This window comes from Tauraco erythrolophus, chromosome 24 (assembly GCF_009769465.1).
Source record: "Tauraco erythrolophus isolate bTauEry1 chromosome 24, bTauEry1.pri, whole genome shotgun sequence".
NCBI classification, from domain to species: domain Eukaryota; kingdom Metazoa; phylum Chordata; class Aves; order Musophagiformes; family Musophagidae; genus Tauraco; species Tauraco erythrolophus.
The window spans coordinates 5,219,097-5,233,394 of record NC_141488.1 but is presented as its reverse complement, the minus strand read 5'-3'; the positions used below and the strand labels follow the sequence as shown (position 1 = coordinate 5,233,394).

The following is a 14,298-nucleotide window of genomic DNA, read 5'->3' as shown; positions in this document are numbered from 1 at the left end:
CTTTGCTGCTTTCTGTTCCTCTTTTCCTACCCGTAAACTGGGGAGAATATTCACCTCCCTCCCCCAGGCAGGGCAGCAACTAATGAGCGTTTGTAAAGCACTCCCAGCTCCTTAGGTAGCAGCTGCTGGCACAGGGCAATAATTATTAAATTTATGCTAATTGTCCCGAGGCAAGAGGCGCATGAAATACACTTGATACATAACTTTCGCATTTTACTATATTAATCATCGCCGAACGGCTTCACTCTCTCTGGGCCGGATTCCAGTCTCAGTTACACCCGCGCAAAGCTGGAGGGACTCCAGAGAAGCCGGAGCTGCTTCAGTTTTACATCAGTGCCGGCTTCTTGGATTCTCCTTGCTCCTTACCTGCCGCAGCCAGTCGGCCGTGCAGCACCCCCAGCTCTTTGCACCTGTCATGGAAGGACCTTCCCGAGGTGGCAAAGGCTTTATCCGGGCGTAATGGAGAGCAGAGCTCGGGGGGCACGGGAGGTGTGCGGGCACGCCAGGGATGTAGGAGAGGAGCTGGGAAGGAACCCTTCTGCAGCTCTGCTGAGCGCTGAGCCTTATCAGATCCAGCCTAAGGCCCAACATCCACCAAGTCGAGCTCGGTTCTCAGTGGCTTTGAAGAAGAAAAGTGATGCATTCGAAAGGTGCAAAATGCAGCCACCTCATGCTCGCACCCCCCTTCCCCCCGGTCTGCGTAGCATGAGCTCGGTATCAATTTATAGCAAAGTCACAGAAAGTCCCCAGACTTCCCCGTCTTTATATCTGATGTCTGATATCTTCTGATCGCGCGTTTGCTTGGCTCGTCGCGCTCAGGCTGAGCTTGCCAGGCTGTCTGCAGAGGTGCCGGATGGCTCGGATGGGAGGGGAGAGCATCGGCTCCGGAGGGGATCTCGCACTCCCTGCGGGGCTCCCTGCCATGGTGTTGCTCCACAGGGTTCCTCACAGCAAACCGCTCCCAGGCACAGGTTTTGAGGGGCTTTGACCCTCCTCTGGGAGCTCCACATCCAGGTGAGCCCCCCTGTCCCCCCCAAACTCTGTAATCCCCAGGCTCCCGGGTCCGTAAATGTCCAAACCGAACGACAACCACTGACGCCTGCGAGCAAAACTTGGTAAGGACGAACTGCCGGTGGGAAGCAAAACCTGGCAGTATTTTGAAACTGTATTTTCCCTGCTGTGTGGAGTAAACCAAGGAAACCTCAAATCAACACTATAAAACATCTCTTCTGTTCTCTGCGTGTCCCTGGACCTCGGGCATCTCTGCGTTAGCGGAGGCCCTTCGGAGACACGAGTGGCATCTCTCACGTGTTACGTGTGCTTTCCCCAGGGACAACACGTGTGCAGTGAGGTGTCTTGTTTTGCTCCACGTTTTATTATTTCAGTATAAGTTTGAGCACAAAAGAAGAAAATAGGTTCACGTTTTCCCTTTTCACAGTTTTCTCAGGCAGAGCTTAGCAGAGAAGCCAAAAGGACTTCAAAGACCAAGTCCCACAGAAATTTCATGGAAATTAAATTCTCTGCCTCTGTCTCAGCTAAAACCCTATCCTGCAGTAGTATCTGGCATGTGACGGAGAAAAATCCTGAAAAATAAATCAAGCCATGTCCAGGCAGATAATGTTTTTAAAGATTATTCAGCCGAACGACTTAACCGAAGGCTTCATGTGGCTGCGTCGTGCTGCGCTGTGGTTGCTCTGGTCCCCGTCCCGTCTGAGCGCGGGCGCAGCCCCATGGGGTTTTCAAGCCTCGAGTAAATAGCAGTGCTGCACTTACACCCTCGAAAAGGGGCTGGTTTGTGGGGAGACCCAGCAATTACCAGTGAAAAACCCCAAAACCCTAAAAATATTCTGACAAAAATAAAGCAGAAAACTTGAATCAAATATATGTCAAGGCAAACACAAGAGCTCTCTTAGGAATGAAAGCCCAGAGGAGAGCTGCAGTGGGATCTGGACCCTTCCCAGCTCTCCTAGACCCTCTCCAGTTCATATCCCACCCCATCTCCATGGATGAGACCTGGCAGCGCTAAACTGTACGAAACAAGGCAGAGAATGAGTTAAACCCCACCAACTTGGACTGCCACCCCCTCTTTGGTACAGGCTGTCTCCCCAGGACTTCCTGCCACTTGTCACTTTGAGCTGGGTACGTCAGACTCTGTCACGCAAGAGAGAATCGCTATTAATGGGTTTCTTTCATCAGAACGACCTGAGCTTTTTAATTTCGGCAGCGGTTGGCTTCATTAAAAGCCCTTCCCCATCTACCCGCAGCTGTCACGGAGAGGAAACCAACGCCGTCAAGTGAACAATAGCTCATACCTTAGAGAAGAGGAAGGTGGTTTCTAGCTTAACCCAAGGACTGACTCAAAGCCTCCTGAAGCCAGTGGGCGGATTTTCAAGTGACTTCAAACAGCTCCAGACCTCATCCCAAGAAATCTGTCTGAGAAGTCTTAATCACCCTGACCTGTGAATTTTTGAGGCGCAAAACCTGCTGTCGGGTCGGAGGTTTTGCACTGCGCTTCCAGCTGTGCTAGCACTGGCTTGTCGGTCAATATTTATGGAAACAACAGCCCTTAGTCCTATAAAACGATGGCAGCTACTGACCTTAGGCACTTCTTGTCAACAGCGCGAGGGTTTTAACGCCGGATCGGGTTTCCGAATCAGTTAACGCCGATATTGAACATGACATGATGTAAACATTGACAGATCACCTCCGATCCTGATGTAATAACAAGATCTGTATCAGCATATCAAACAAACGATCCCATTGAACACTTCCCAGCTGGAAGAGCTGATGTGAATTTGACACTTTAGGCCGGTAATAAGAAGCATACTGGAAGTTTTGGGTGTTTCTTTGGAATGCAGACAGTGAAACAGTGTGCGCCGCACTGGAGCTCGGACCCTCAAAGCTACGATTTAAAGACATGCTTTCTGCATTAAAACATTTCAAAGACCAAACAGACCCTGTTTTTCCTTCTGAGAGCGCGCAACCTGATGTGGCTTCCGAAGGTGGGACCTGGATGGGGTTTCCAGGCAGTGGGGGGTGTCCACAATGTTCACCAAAAGCAGCTTATTTCCCCGCATTGCTGAGATGCAGAATATAAAGTTGATCAAAGGTAGAAAAGGGCTCCAGGAGCTTCATGGCTTGAGTGACATCAAAATCTCAGAGCTGGCAGATTTGGTTTGAAAAAAGACTCTCTGGGGTGCCTGGAGGTCCCGGTGCCCTGATTCATCTGTGTTTAGATGTAGATGGGGTTACAGTTGGGAGAGATGGGGAGCTGCACAGCCTGCTCTCCGACCTCAGCAGGTTTGGATTTGGGCATCACGTTCGTTCCCGTCCCGCTTCGTAGCCCTGTGCTACCAAAGGGAGGGAGAGCAGATGGTGGGATGTGGCTTGGCCCTCCCCAGGCGCCTTGCTGCGAAACGCTGGCAGCAAGCTGGAGCGAAGGAAACGGGGAACGTTTCAGCTGGAGATGGGGGGATGTTCATTAACACACATGCTTGCAGATCGTTTCCTTAGCTCCACTGGGGAGGAGACAAGAACCAGGAGACAGTAGCTCAAGTTGAGCCATAAGCAGACACAGAGATCCCCACTCATCCACCTTCAAAGCAAGGCTCCAAGCATCCCACCGGCAAGCTCCCACCATCCTCCACTCAAGGTTCTGCTCAAATATTATCCTCCAACTTTCACGGCTTAGCCGGGAAGGAGCTCACCAGGAGCAACCCGTGCAGCCATGCTCCACACAGCCCCGTGGCTTAGTCTCTACATGTCGATGAGGATGGACCACAAGAAAGCAATCAGCAGCGGATCAAACTCCGGCTCAATGTGCAAAACACCTTTCAAATCCCTCTCATAGCCCTCAAAATAGGTACTTCAGAGAGACACGCCAATCCTCTACAGAGGGTTGACTTTTTTCCCAGTCAGAGTCTCGGCTAGACTATCAAGTCCCAGCATGTGCTCCAGAAACAAGCCACATGTGAAACGCCTGTGTTATGGGAACAGCGGGCCTGTCCCTTACAGCAGACGTCGGGGTGGTTTCATCTTTACGCACCTACAACACAAGACATGAACATCCCTCAGGTATTCCCTGGAAACCCACCTCCAGCTCGAGACTCGCCATGGGAAATTCCCGGCCGAGAAGAATTCGGTGGAGCCCATGGCCAATGAAAGAGGGAGGGGAGGACAGCGTGGAGACGGGAACTGGGCTGCCCGCAGCGCCGGCAGCTGGAAGGGACTCAAACATGACGTCTCCATGGAGGATGACGGAGATCTCCACCGAGCTCCGGTGAGCGGCAGCAGCCGGCAAGTGCCAACACCACTTCAGCCCCCTTCTAAAAGTTGAAGCCCAGAAGTTCACAGGAGGAAAACGTTAGCAGGAACCGTCTCTTCTGCTGCCGAACAAAGTCAGGCACAGATAACTCATTATTCCCGTGTTTGAAGTTGGCCTGCTTACGCCATTTGGAGGGAGAATCGGTCACGGCGAGGCTTTGCTTTGGTTTCCTCTGGCTTTCGTGAGACACTACTGCTACTGTCTTTCTCCAGCTTGGAGAGAAAGGGGAGTGTGTCGCAATGCGCCTCGGCTCGCACGTCCTGGCAGAGCATTTACACCGACTCCGACAACGAAAGGAAAATAATATTTAAGGGGGCAGCGGAGAGAATTAAAAAAAAAAAAACCAACAACAAACCTCCCCCCCCTCCAAAAAAAAAAAAAAGGCTGCTAATTTATAAAGCTTTTTTAGCTGGTGGTGGTCTGAGATGAATTGGCTGCCTCTAAAAGGATGAAAATAAATATCCCTCTTTTTGAAGGAAATAGGCTGGCTCCCGGCCAGCTGGCAGGAAGCTCAGAGATATGTTGCATTTACAGGAGGTTTTTTACTGTCTGAAGCTCCAGCAGCGGGAGAGATGTTCGCTCGAGGCAGCCTGGTATTGATTAGCTGCTTTTCACAAGCCCCTGCTCTCCTCTCGCTCACGGCTCAGCCCCTTGACTTCGCCTCTGCCTCTCTGCCTGCCACGGGAGGCGGCTTCCGATAAATCCGACGGCGGCTTTTTATTACACTGGGAGACCCCGAAGCTAAACCCTCTGGAAGGAAAACAAAGCAGGGCATTAATTCCGATATTAAAACCGAAATCTAGAGTAGCATTTCCAAAAGCTCCTGGGATGTGAGTGCCGCGGCCCGTGTTTCACTCAAAAGGAACATCGCGCCCGAATTTCCATGCAGGACAAATCCCTGAAGGACACGGGCTCCCCGTTCCCAGGGCTTCAGCGGGGAGACTGAGTCTCTCCGGATTTGCCGAGATATTCACAGCGCAGGGAAAGTCAGGGACATTCTCGGCGACAGAGCGGGTGGAATTCACCAGGTTTAAGCGTTTGGCTCGCTCGTGCCTCGCCGAAAACTCTCACAAGTGCTTTCCCGCGTCGTCCCGTCCTCAAAGACCTCCGAAAATCTGACGCGGCGACTGCAGAGCGAATTGGGTGGTTTTTAAAAGTTTTGATTTGCAGATCTGAAAATTTCACCCCGTGTGTCACGAACCGGCAGATCGGCGCTCATCTGCGGGAAATACAGCAGCTTTCACAACAGGCTGCAAAAACCACCAGCCTCACTGCCTTTTTTTGGTTTTTTTTTTTTTCATTTCCAGGAAGGTAAAATTCATTTATGGACCCGCGATCCATTTCTCACGGAATTAAGCAAAACCCCTGATTCAAAGATTTCAAAGCTGGGTGCTCGGGAGGAAGCAGCCAGATCTCAAGTACCTCCAGCTGGTGTTGCCTCAGTCACGTCTGAGATCAGATTTTCTGCTGCACGTATGAGCTGTCGCTGCGTAGATCAGTGGAGTGATGCCAGCTCACGGTGAGCTCACGCCTGCTATCTAATGACTTGAGATGGGACCTGCCTGGTACCAGTACAGCTGGTTTTTCCCACTTAATAACCTGTTCCATTAGGGCAAGCGCATCAAATTCCTTTGGGTGACACCAGCTGAGGATACTCTGCCCAGGATGGGGAGGACCATCTGCTGGGTTCAGACCTGTGCGAGGAACGTGCCACGGTCCAGCAGATGGATATGAGCCATACCTGACGCTGTGGGGCCCCGTGGCAGCCAACTGGGCAGAGCAGGATTGTGCCAACCGGTCCTGTGTTCTCGGTAATGCGGCGCAACCCGGATCAGACCCAAACTTTCCCAAGGTTTGAGGATGCTGAGCGCCAGGTTTCCCCTTTGCCCTAGGACAGAGCTGGAGCTGAGCCCTGACATTTTGGATGCTAATATCCCCCGATCCCAGGATTGAGCTCGTCTCCAGAGACTGCCGGATAATTACGGCTCCCGCTGAGCTTTGCCAGCACACCCGGCGCAACGCTATAACCGAGAGCCCTGGAGCAACGCTACCTGCCCAGCACCCTCCATCTTCTCTGCAGAGACGGCTGCCTGCTCCCACGGGGGGATTTGGGATGAGCTCAGCTGGGAACCTCCATGTGGGAGGCACGGCGGCACGGGGCTCAGCACCTTCCCGCTGCCATCGTCCTCGATGCAGAGGCTCGGAGGCCGAGGCGGGCACCAGGGATGCTCTTCGCGTGCTGGGTCCCTCATCTTCCTCCCCCCTCAACCACTATGGTGCGTAAATTCATTGGAAAGAGTAAGAGCAAATAATGCAAAATCATGTCTAAGCACCTTCCGCTGCAGGATATGGTTTGTCTTGGGCTGACTGCAGAACAGGTGACTGGTCTCCGGCAGCGGAAGAGAAGGGTCTTAGGAACTAAATTTCATCTCACTCTGAGTCAAATCCTCTTCCTCCCTCCGCCACATCATTAAAGCGATTGGTTGCACTGATAAGCCCTTTCGAGAGGGAGAAACGAGACATGTCCTGCCCTGACATCTGATGTGATCTTGTGGTTTTGTTTGATAGTTCTGGTCCTTTAGCTCTTGTCTTCCCTGAAATGAAACTTGCCTTTTAGCATTGACTTTTTTTTTCCCTCCTCTTTTCCAATCCGTGACCCTTCACACTGTCCTCCTGAGCGCACAAATCCTGCCCGAGGGAAGCGGGGCCACGGTGTATTAATAACCCAGCAACAACATGCAGTCCCAGCTACAGCTCAACAAATCCTCACCGAGGACAACCACCACATACGTGCGACGCTCCCACGTCACCCACTGCCCAGCTGATTATTAGATCCACTTTACAGATGGGTAAACTGAGGCACGGGGCAAAACACTGACCCTTTGCAAAGCAGGAAAGCTCACCAACGTCCTTGCTGCAATGCTCCCAAATATTCCTATTTAGAGCTGGCATGTTCCGTCACCTGCATCCCGCCCCAGCCTGCTTGCCCATTTGCACAGCTCCGTTTGGGACGCGCCGCTGGATCCTGCAGGGATTTCTTTGTACAGCACCTGGCACAACTCGCCCCCACGCACGGCATTGAGACACCACCGACACCCTTCTGCAAGAAGCCTTCAGTGAAACTTGATTCTCCAAACACCCCCCACCCACCAGAGGATCCTTTTGCTCCAATCTCTTCCAAATACACTATTGATGGCCACTTCTCCGATTCTCATTTATTTTCAAAGCTGGAGCAGGAGCAGGTATCCCTCTTCCACCCCAGCTGAGAATCGTGCCCTGGGGTTTTCCCCGAAGCTTTCAAAAGCAGGAGGTGTTGCAACCATTTTCCACAAAGATTTCTTTGTACAACGCAGCAAAACTAATTTCCCCAATCTGACTCCCAATACTGCTACGCTTAGAAAATACTGGTCATTTTTAAGTGGAGTGATTTTGAGGTTATTACATGCCAGGTGATTGTAAAAGGAGAAGTGGAATTTACTAGATGTGGCAAATAAAATAATTAGAGGAGTGAATTTACTGGACCTCTTATAATTTCGCTTGCTCAATTAATACTCCTGAGGCCGGGACCACAGCCTCGAGCTGCAGCACCGAAGGCGCAGGCGATGCAAACCCATTGCTTTGGGCACAGTCGGGCAACCTTCTTGTCCCCTGGGATGTCCCCAAGCCCTGCCGAGGGGTGAGCAGGTCCCTCACGGGGCCGGGGCACTTGCACAGCCCGACCCACAGAAACCCGGTGCCGGGCGGCTTTTGTCCCCAGTGGATTTTTATCCACCTCCCCAAAGCTGAGCCCCAAACTCCCCATCGCCTCGTCTTTGCAGGATTGGACCCCGAAGGGGTTAATTGGGTAGCAGCACCTATAAGAAATTAGAGGAGGAGGTAGTTTAACATAATTGCTTGCGATGCATGTATCAACAGCGGTCCCAAACCTCCTCGACGGTCTCGGCAGATACCAAAGGGTGCAAATTTCCCCGCTGGGATCAAAACACATTAGGGATGGGAATACAAACAGAGAAACCCTCCCTCGCAGCAAGCAGCCATTTGCCAGGGCTCCTGCGTGAACTCGGCGCCTCCCCGGCCCTCCCCGCGGGCTCCTCCGTGCGCCCAGAGATGCGGGTTCAACCTCGTCCTCCGCCTCCCGCCCGGCCGCTGGCTCCAAAGGCCGCGGTTAACGGGGCGCCGGGGAGGTTTTTAAGGGATGCCCTGGATGGAGGGTGAGGGCAGGGGGTGCGTCGTGCCCCTCTCGAGCTGCCCGGTGGGGTGGGTGGCGATGGCACCGATGCCGTGTTGTCCTCCCAGCGCCTCGCCCCGGCCAGCGTTTGCTTTTCATTTGTCTCCATCCAAAGGTTGAAGGAGACAGGGGAGGGTGGGATGGAGCTGAATGCTCCCCATGAAGGAGGCATGGGGGGCTGGGGCTCTCAGGCACCGTCCATGTGAGTGCTCCATTCCCGGCACCAACAACCCCAATGGCATCAGGAGGGACGGCGGAGAAAACACCAATAAACTGAAAATATTAAAATACCTTGTGTTCCCACTGAGGATTTCCCACGCCTGCCTTTCAGGACATCCCAAAAAACTTATGCCCCATCCAAAGCCCTTTCGCTCGTCCAGGTAGGATCAGGTGGGGCTGGATCAGTGCAGGGAGAAGCAGAGACTCACGAGCTCTGCACGGGCTCCGTCCTCCAAATCCAGAGGCTGGAGCACGGCTGGGATAAGCCTGATGTCCCCGAGCAGCATCACCCCCCGTGCCCAAGGGGCACCACCATGGCAGGTCCCCGCCAGCGAGAGCGATGCCGGAGCTGCCAGGCAGTCGTACAGAGCCCAGAGGGTTTCTTTAAACATCCATCCCAAATGGCTGCAGTGCATCCAGGGCAGAGGGAAGCGAGAAAGTGTCACTTGGGATTCCCTCCTCTTCCTCCCCAGGGAAGGGGACAGGTCTCAAGAAGTAGGAAATCAGCATATTTTAAGCACCGCATTTTAATTGAGAACAAATTATAACAATTTTACATGGACAAGTAACTGTCCCAGAAGCGGTGAGGTCATTTATTTATTTAAATGGTCTTGTTGGTTTGATTGGTTTAGTTGCCTTTTTTTGTTGTGTTTTTTTCTTCTTATTTCTCCTTTTTCTTCACCATTTCCCTTTTTTTTTTTTTTTTCTCCTAATTCCCGGACACATTGGGAAACGTCTGTGTATTTATATCTGGCTAAGGACAAGCAGAGGAATAAAACAAAAGACCCTAATAATACCCAAAACTCTCAGCCCACGGGAGCGCTTCAGCCCCGAGCCTGCTTTTAATTACAGAAACATCTCAAGTTCAAGTTTGACGCATCCCCACGAGGAAGCCTTTTTGCCAAGATAAAGATCTGAAATGGTACAATACTGGCACGACGCAGCCCCCGTCCCCGCTCTCCGTTCCAGCTTCTGAGACGCGCGAGACTCTCAAATAATGTATTTTCTCTTCCCCGAGCACTTGCCAAAGCCGTATCAAATCTCCAAGGGTAACAGGGGCAGCAAATATGGGGTGTCACCACCCCGGGCATGCTGCAGACCACGGGGTCCCAAAATCGTCCGTAGGAATGCGACAATAGGGGATTATTTTGCCTTTGCCTCTCTTTGGCTCCCATCCCATAACCCCATCCGACTGCCCCGCTCCCTCTTCTTCATCCTCAGCTGGTTTAGGCTGTGTCATGCTGACCCGCACCAGCGTCTGCCGCTCGGTTGGTCCCAATTCCCCCCTGTCCAGGAATGGCAGAGTTACAGATTTATTTCACCATCCGGATTCACGGAGCCAACAGCCCAGAGAGCCACGACGCGTCACCCCGGTCCCTCCCCGCAGCACCCAAGCCCCGCAGAGCTCCTCCAGGTCCCCGTCTCCTCGCAAAGACACTTCGAATCACAACAAAACCAGGAGACAACGGGGTTTTCCCCCCTCCATGTAGCAGCAGCACGGTGCGGGTTTACACAAACCCCCCGCAGCACAGGTCCGCGTGACAAAGCATCCCGAGACCAGTTCATGAACCATTTAAGTTAATGGTGTGACCCCCACGCAGTCACTTTTCTGGAAGATAATGGGAACATTTCTGCTCCCTCTTTCTCCCTTTTTTCCCCCAAAACGGTGCAAACAAGGGAAGTCCTAAAGAGATGCTCTTTCCTACAAGCGATTACCAAGGAGTCAGAAATCTCGCCAGAAACCAGCAATGCTTTTAAAGACGTTGCAGCCCAAAAGGGAGCGAGGAAATAACCGACTCTGCAATATATGAAACACATAATTTTGTACTTTCGATGCCATTGAAGCCATTAAGGCAGGAAAACACGACACTGCGAAAGGAATCAAGTATGCACAGGGCTGCTGCACCCCAGGAAAAACACACAGGAGCCTGGACGGTCGCGCCACGGGGAAGCTGCCACCGCCGAAATCCCCCAAATCCGAGCCCTGCTGCCAGCGGGCGCGGAGGCGCTGACTCAGCAATTCGGCCTCATCCAGCCACGGCACGGCCTCGGCTCCGGGCAAGTTGCCTTCACCTTCAAATAAACACGTCCCCGCCGCGCTCGGGGGAGCGGAGCTGGTTTGGGGGTCACAGCTGGTGCTGAGCAGAGAGGGACTGACCCCACATGTGCGACTGTCTGATTTAAAGCACTGAAACTTCCCAATGCAGCCCATAGCAAAGGCAAATCCGAGGTATTCAGCCTCCCACCCTCCTGCCCAAAATCCGTGGGTCGAACTGGGCAGGATGGGAGGCTGGAATTAGGGCAGCTCCATCTTATAGGGGCTGCCTGGTGATTTCTAATGGTTGGTGTCACATCGGGGCCTCTACAGAGCTTATTCTGATTAACGAGGTGGAATATGGCACAGTTTTTCCCTTTCCTGAGCAAAACAGGTTTCAGTTTTGCTATTTCTGGTAGTAAATCTCAGACTCATCTGCAGCCACGAGGGATGGGGAAAGCAGCGGGGGGATCGCCTGCCTTGCCAGCATGGTCCTGTGCGTCCTATGTCCTTCTAACCTCAAGCTGGAGCATCCACTAGGAATAAAAGGAAAAAGAAAATCCACAGCACAGACTGCTCTGAATTCAATAAAAACGGATTCAGATGCACCTTAAACTAAGAAAATAAATTAAAAAAAATAAAAGTGAGAAAGGCTCTTTTGGGGTGGGTTGCAGAGGCACCGGGGTCCGGGGAGCCGGGACCAGCGCGGCGCTGGGCGTGGGATGAGAACCGAGATGGTGGTGGTGAGATACAGGGTGTGGGCAGCGGTGCCGAGGTGTGTCCAGGCTGGCGGCTCCGCGGCAGGACAGGGCGGTTCAGGGCGCTGCTTTTATCAGCGCGGCTCCGAGATGGATGGAGAAGCCACAGCGAGGCGTGTGTCATCCCCGTCCGTGCTGATACAAACCCTTTCTCCTCCCCGGCTGCCAGCTGGGCAGCGCTGCCAGAAGAAATGCCCTTGCAGCGGGGCTGGGGGCACCTGGGGCCATGGGCACCCTCCTCTCATCGCCTACCAGCACCCCACTATCACCAGCAGCAAAGGCCTCTTCAGGCTGGATTTACAGAGAGGATTTTTCCTCTTTAGAGTCAATCTTTCTCCCAGTTTTTTTTCTTTTTCTCCCTGTACCTGAAGCCAATACCCCCCAATGCACGGGGTGCTCGAGGGCAGCCGCAGCCCTGTGCCCACCGGCCCCCAGCACCCCGGGGACACAGATGCCACTGACACCTCGCACAGGTCGGGACAAGGGGGTTTGCAGCCTCTGCAGACCCCAAAACTCTTCATTTCGCAGGCAAGAGCACAGGAAATGCTCCAGGCTGCGGCTCGGGATGACGTTGGGCACGGGGGGCAGGTGGGGAGGGAAACCCTCACCCAGCTGAGGCTCTGGGAAATATGACAGCAAAAAGCAGCGATTCTTGGAAACGACTCAGAGCCGTGGGAGGTGAGAAGCCTTTCCACCCGCCGGCTACGTGCCGCGCGAGGAGGGAGCGGGCGCTCGGGGTGAGCCGGAGCGGCTGTCCCCTGCAGGGCGGCACTGCTCCCGACACGGCCCCGTCGCTCCCGTCCCCAGGGACATGGGGAGAAGAAGGTTTTTGGGGAGGCAAAAGTGGCCACGGAGGGGATTTGTGGCTGTGCAGGATGGGGCCCAGCCAGAAAATCCTGCAGAGACAAGATGTTGGGAGAGGGGATATGGAATGCTCTCGCCTGGTTGGGGGGAGCCCAGCCACAAGCCCCCTCCTCCTCCCGCTCCGAGCCAGGATGGCACAGCGTGGGGACATGCTCCTGGCGCTTCCTGTGGTCACACCAAGCGGGGACACGACCGAAAGCACCGAATCTGTGACGAACACACCCGAAACGAGACACCAGCACACCCCGACACACGTCACCGGCACCTCCGCCAGCGTTCACACCGCGGCTGTGGCTGAGCGGGTGCCAGGGGGGACACGGGGCCCCCGCTGCCCCTCGCTTGTCGGCTGTGCAAACCCAAGCTCCAACCCCACCTTCCTCACCCTCCATTTCATCATGCAACCCAGGACAGGAGAAAATTAAACCACGAGGTAAGAACGGGGAGGTCCATGGTGCCAGGTGAGGGCTGCGGCCCCCGTGCCACGCTCCAGCATCCTGCTCCCTCCTCAACTTGCTGTCTTTGCGGCGGGGAGGGAAGAAAACCAGCTCCATTCACCCAACTTACGCAGCGTTAAACCTCAGAAAGCCAACTTGATGCTCAAAGCAGTCCAAGCCCTCGTCATGCAGGTGGAGAAGGCTCTGCACAGCCCAGCACGGCTGCCTTGCACCCCTTCCCACCGCCCCGGCACCGGCACACGGGGCTTGATGCCCACTCACAGCCTGAGGGATGGTTTTTAGCCTGGGTGAGCACGGCTGGGTATAGATGTGCTTCCCTACAAGGGTTGTGGTGGGTGATCAAGCCCTCTTGGTCTCCCCTTTTCCTTGACATGGTGACCAGGACAGCAGGGATGGGGTGGAAAATCATGGAATCATAGACTGGTTTGGGTTGGAAGGGACCTTCAAGACCGCCTAGTTCCAATCCCCCTGCCATGGGCAGGGACACCCTTCACTACACGAGGTTGCTCCAAGCCTCATCCAACCTGGCCTTGAACACTTCCAGGGAAATCAGAAACAAGGGGTTAAGGGCAAAGCGGATTTAGAAAGGAAGAAAGGTTAAGGAAGACTGAATGGCAGCAACGAAAAAAGTCAAAGAGGGGGAAAAAAAGGCATTTAAAGGAAAAAAAAAAAAAAAAAAAGGCTTTGCACAAGAGTTCCCAGGAGATGGAGAAGAAGGGGCTGGTGCTGCAAGAGGGAGCTGGGAGGAGAACAAGTGAAAAGGGTGGGGAATAGTGACAGCAGAGAGAGGAGGGAAGGGGAAAGGGAAGGGGAAAAGGGAAGGGGAAAAGGGAAGGGGAAAGGGAAGGGGAAAGGGAAGGGGAAAGGGAAGGGGAAAGGGAAGGGGAAAGGGAAGGGGAAAGGGAAGGGGAAAGGGAAGGGGAAAGGGAAGGGGAAAGGGAAGGGGAAAGGGAAGGGGAAAGGGAAGGGGAAAGGGAAGGGGAAAGGGAAGGGGAAAGGGAAGGGGAAAGGGAAGGGGAAAGCAGCCAGCAGGTGGGTGTGATGGAGGAGGCCCTGGAGATGCTCCCATTTCCCCAGGAACAGACTAACATCCCTGTATCACTTCCAGAGATTCATTTTTCCATGTTCTGCCTCTTGTGGATTATTTTGCAAGCAGCCGGGGATGCGAGAGGGCTCTGCGCAGGGCTGCAGCTCGGCCGAGTCGGGCTCTTGCTCAATAAAGAGCTGCAGAGAAGGGGGGGGAGGAAAAAAAAAAAAAAAAAAAAGAAGGAAATTCCACAGGAAGTTCAAATATTTTATTACTTCCTGTTTGTACAGAGTATGTCAACACTTGGCACCTGCTGCGCCATTTGTTTAGAGCTAAGGTGTCAAGTTGAAAAAATGTCCTTTTTTTCTCCAGACCTAACCCAGAAAGA

At 53.5% G+C, this 14,298-nt stretch overlaps 1 protein-coding gene across 1 annotated transcript in view; it reads right to left on the bottom strand.

Moving 5' to 3' along the window:
- RUNX3 (RUNX family transcription factor 3) overlaps positions 1-14,298 on the bottom strand; it is a 36,740-nt gene that overhangs the window by 13,133 nt on the left and 9,309 nt on the right. The window lies entirely within an intron of this gene.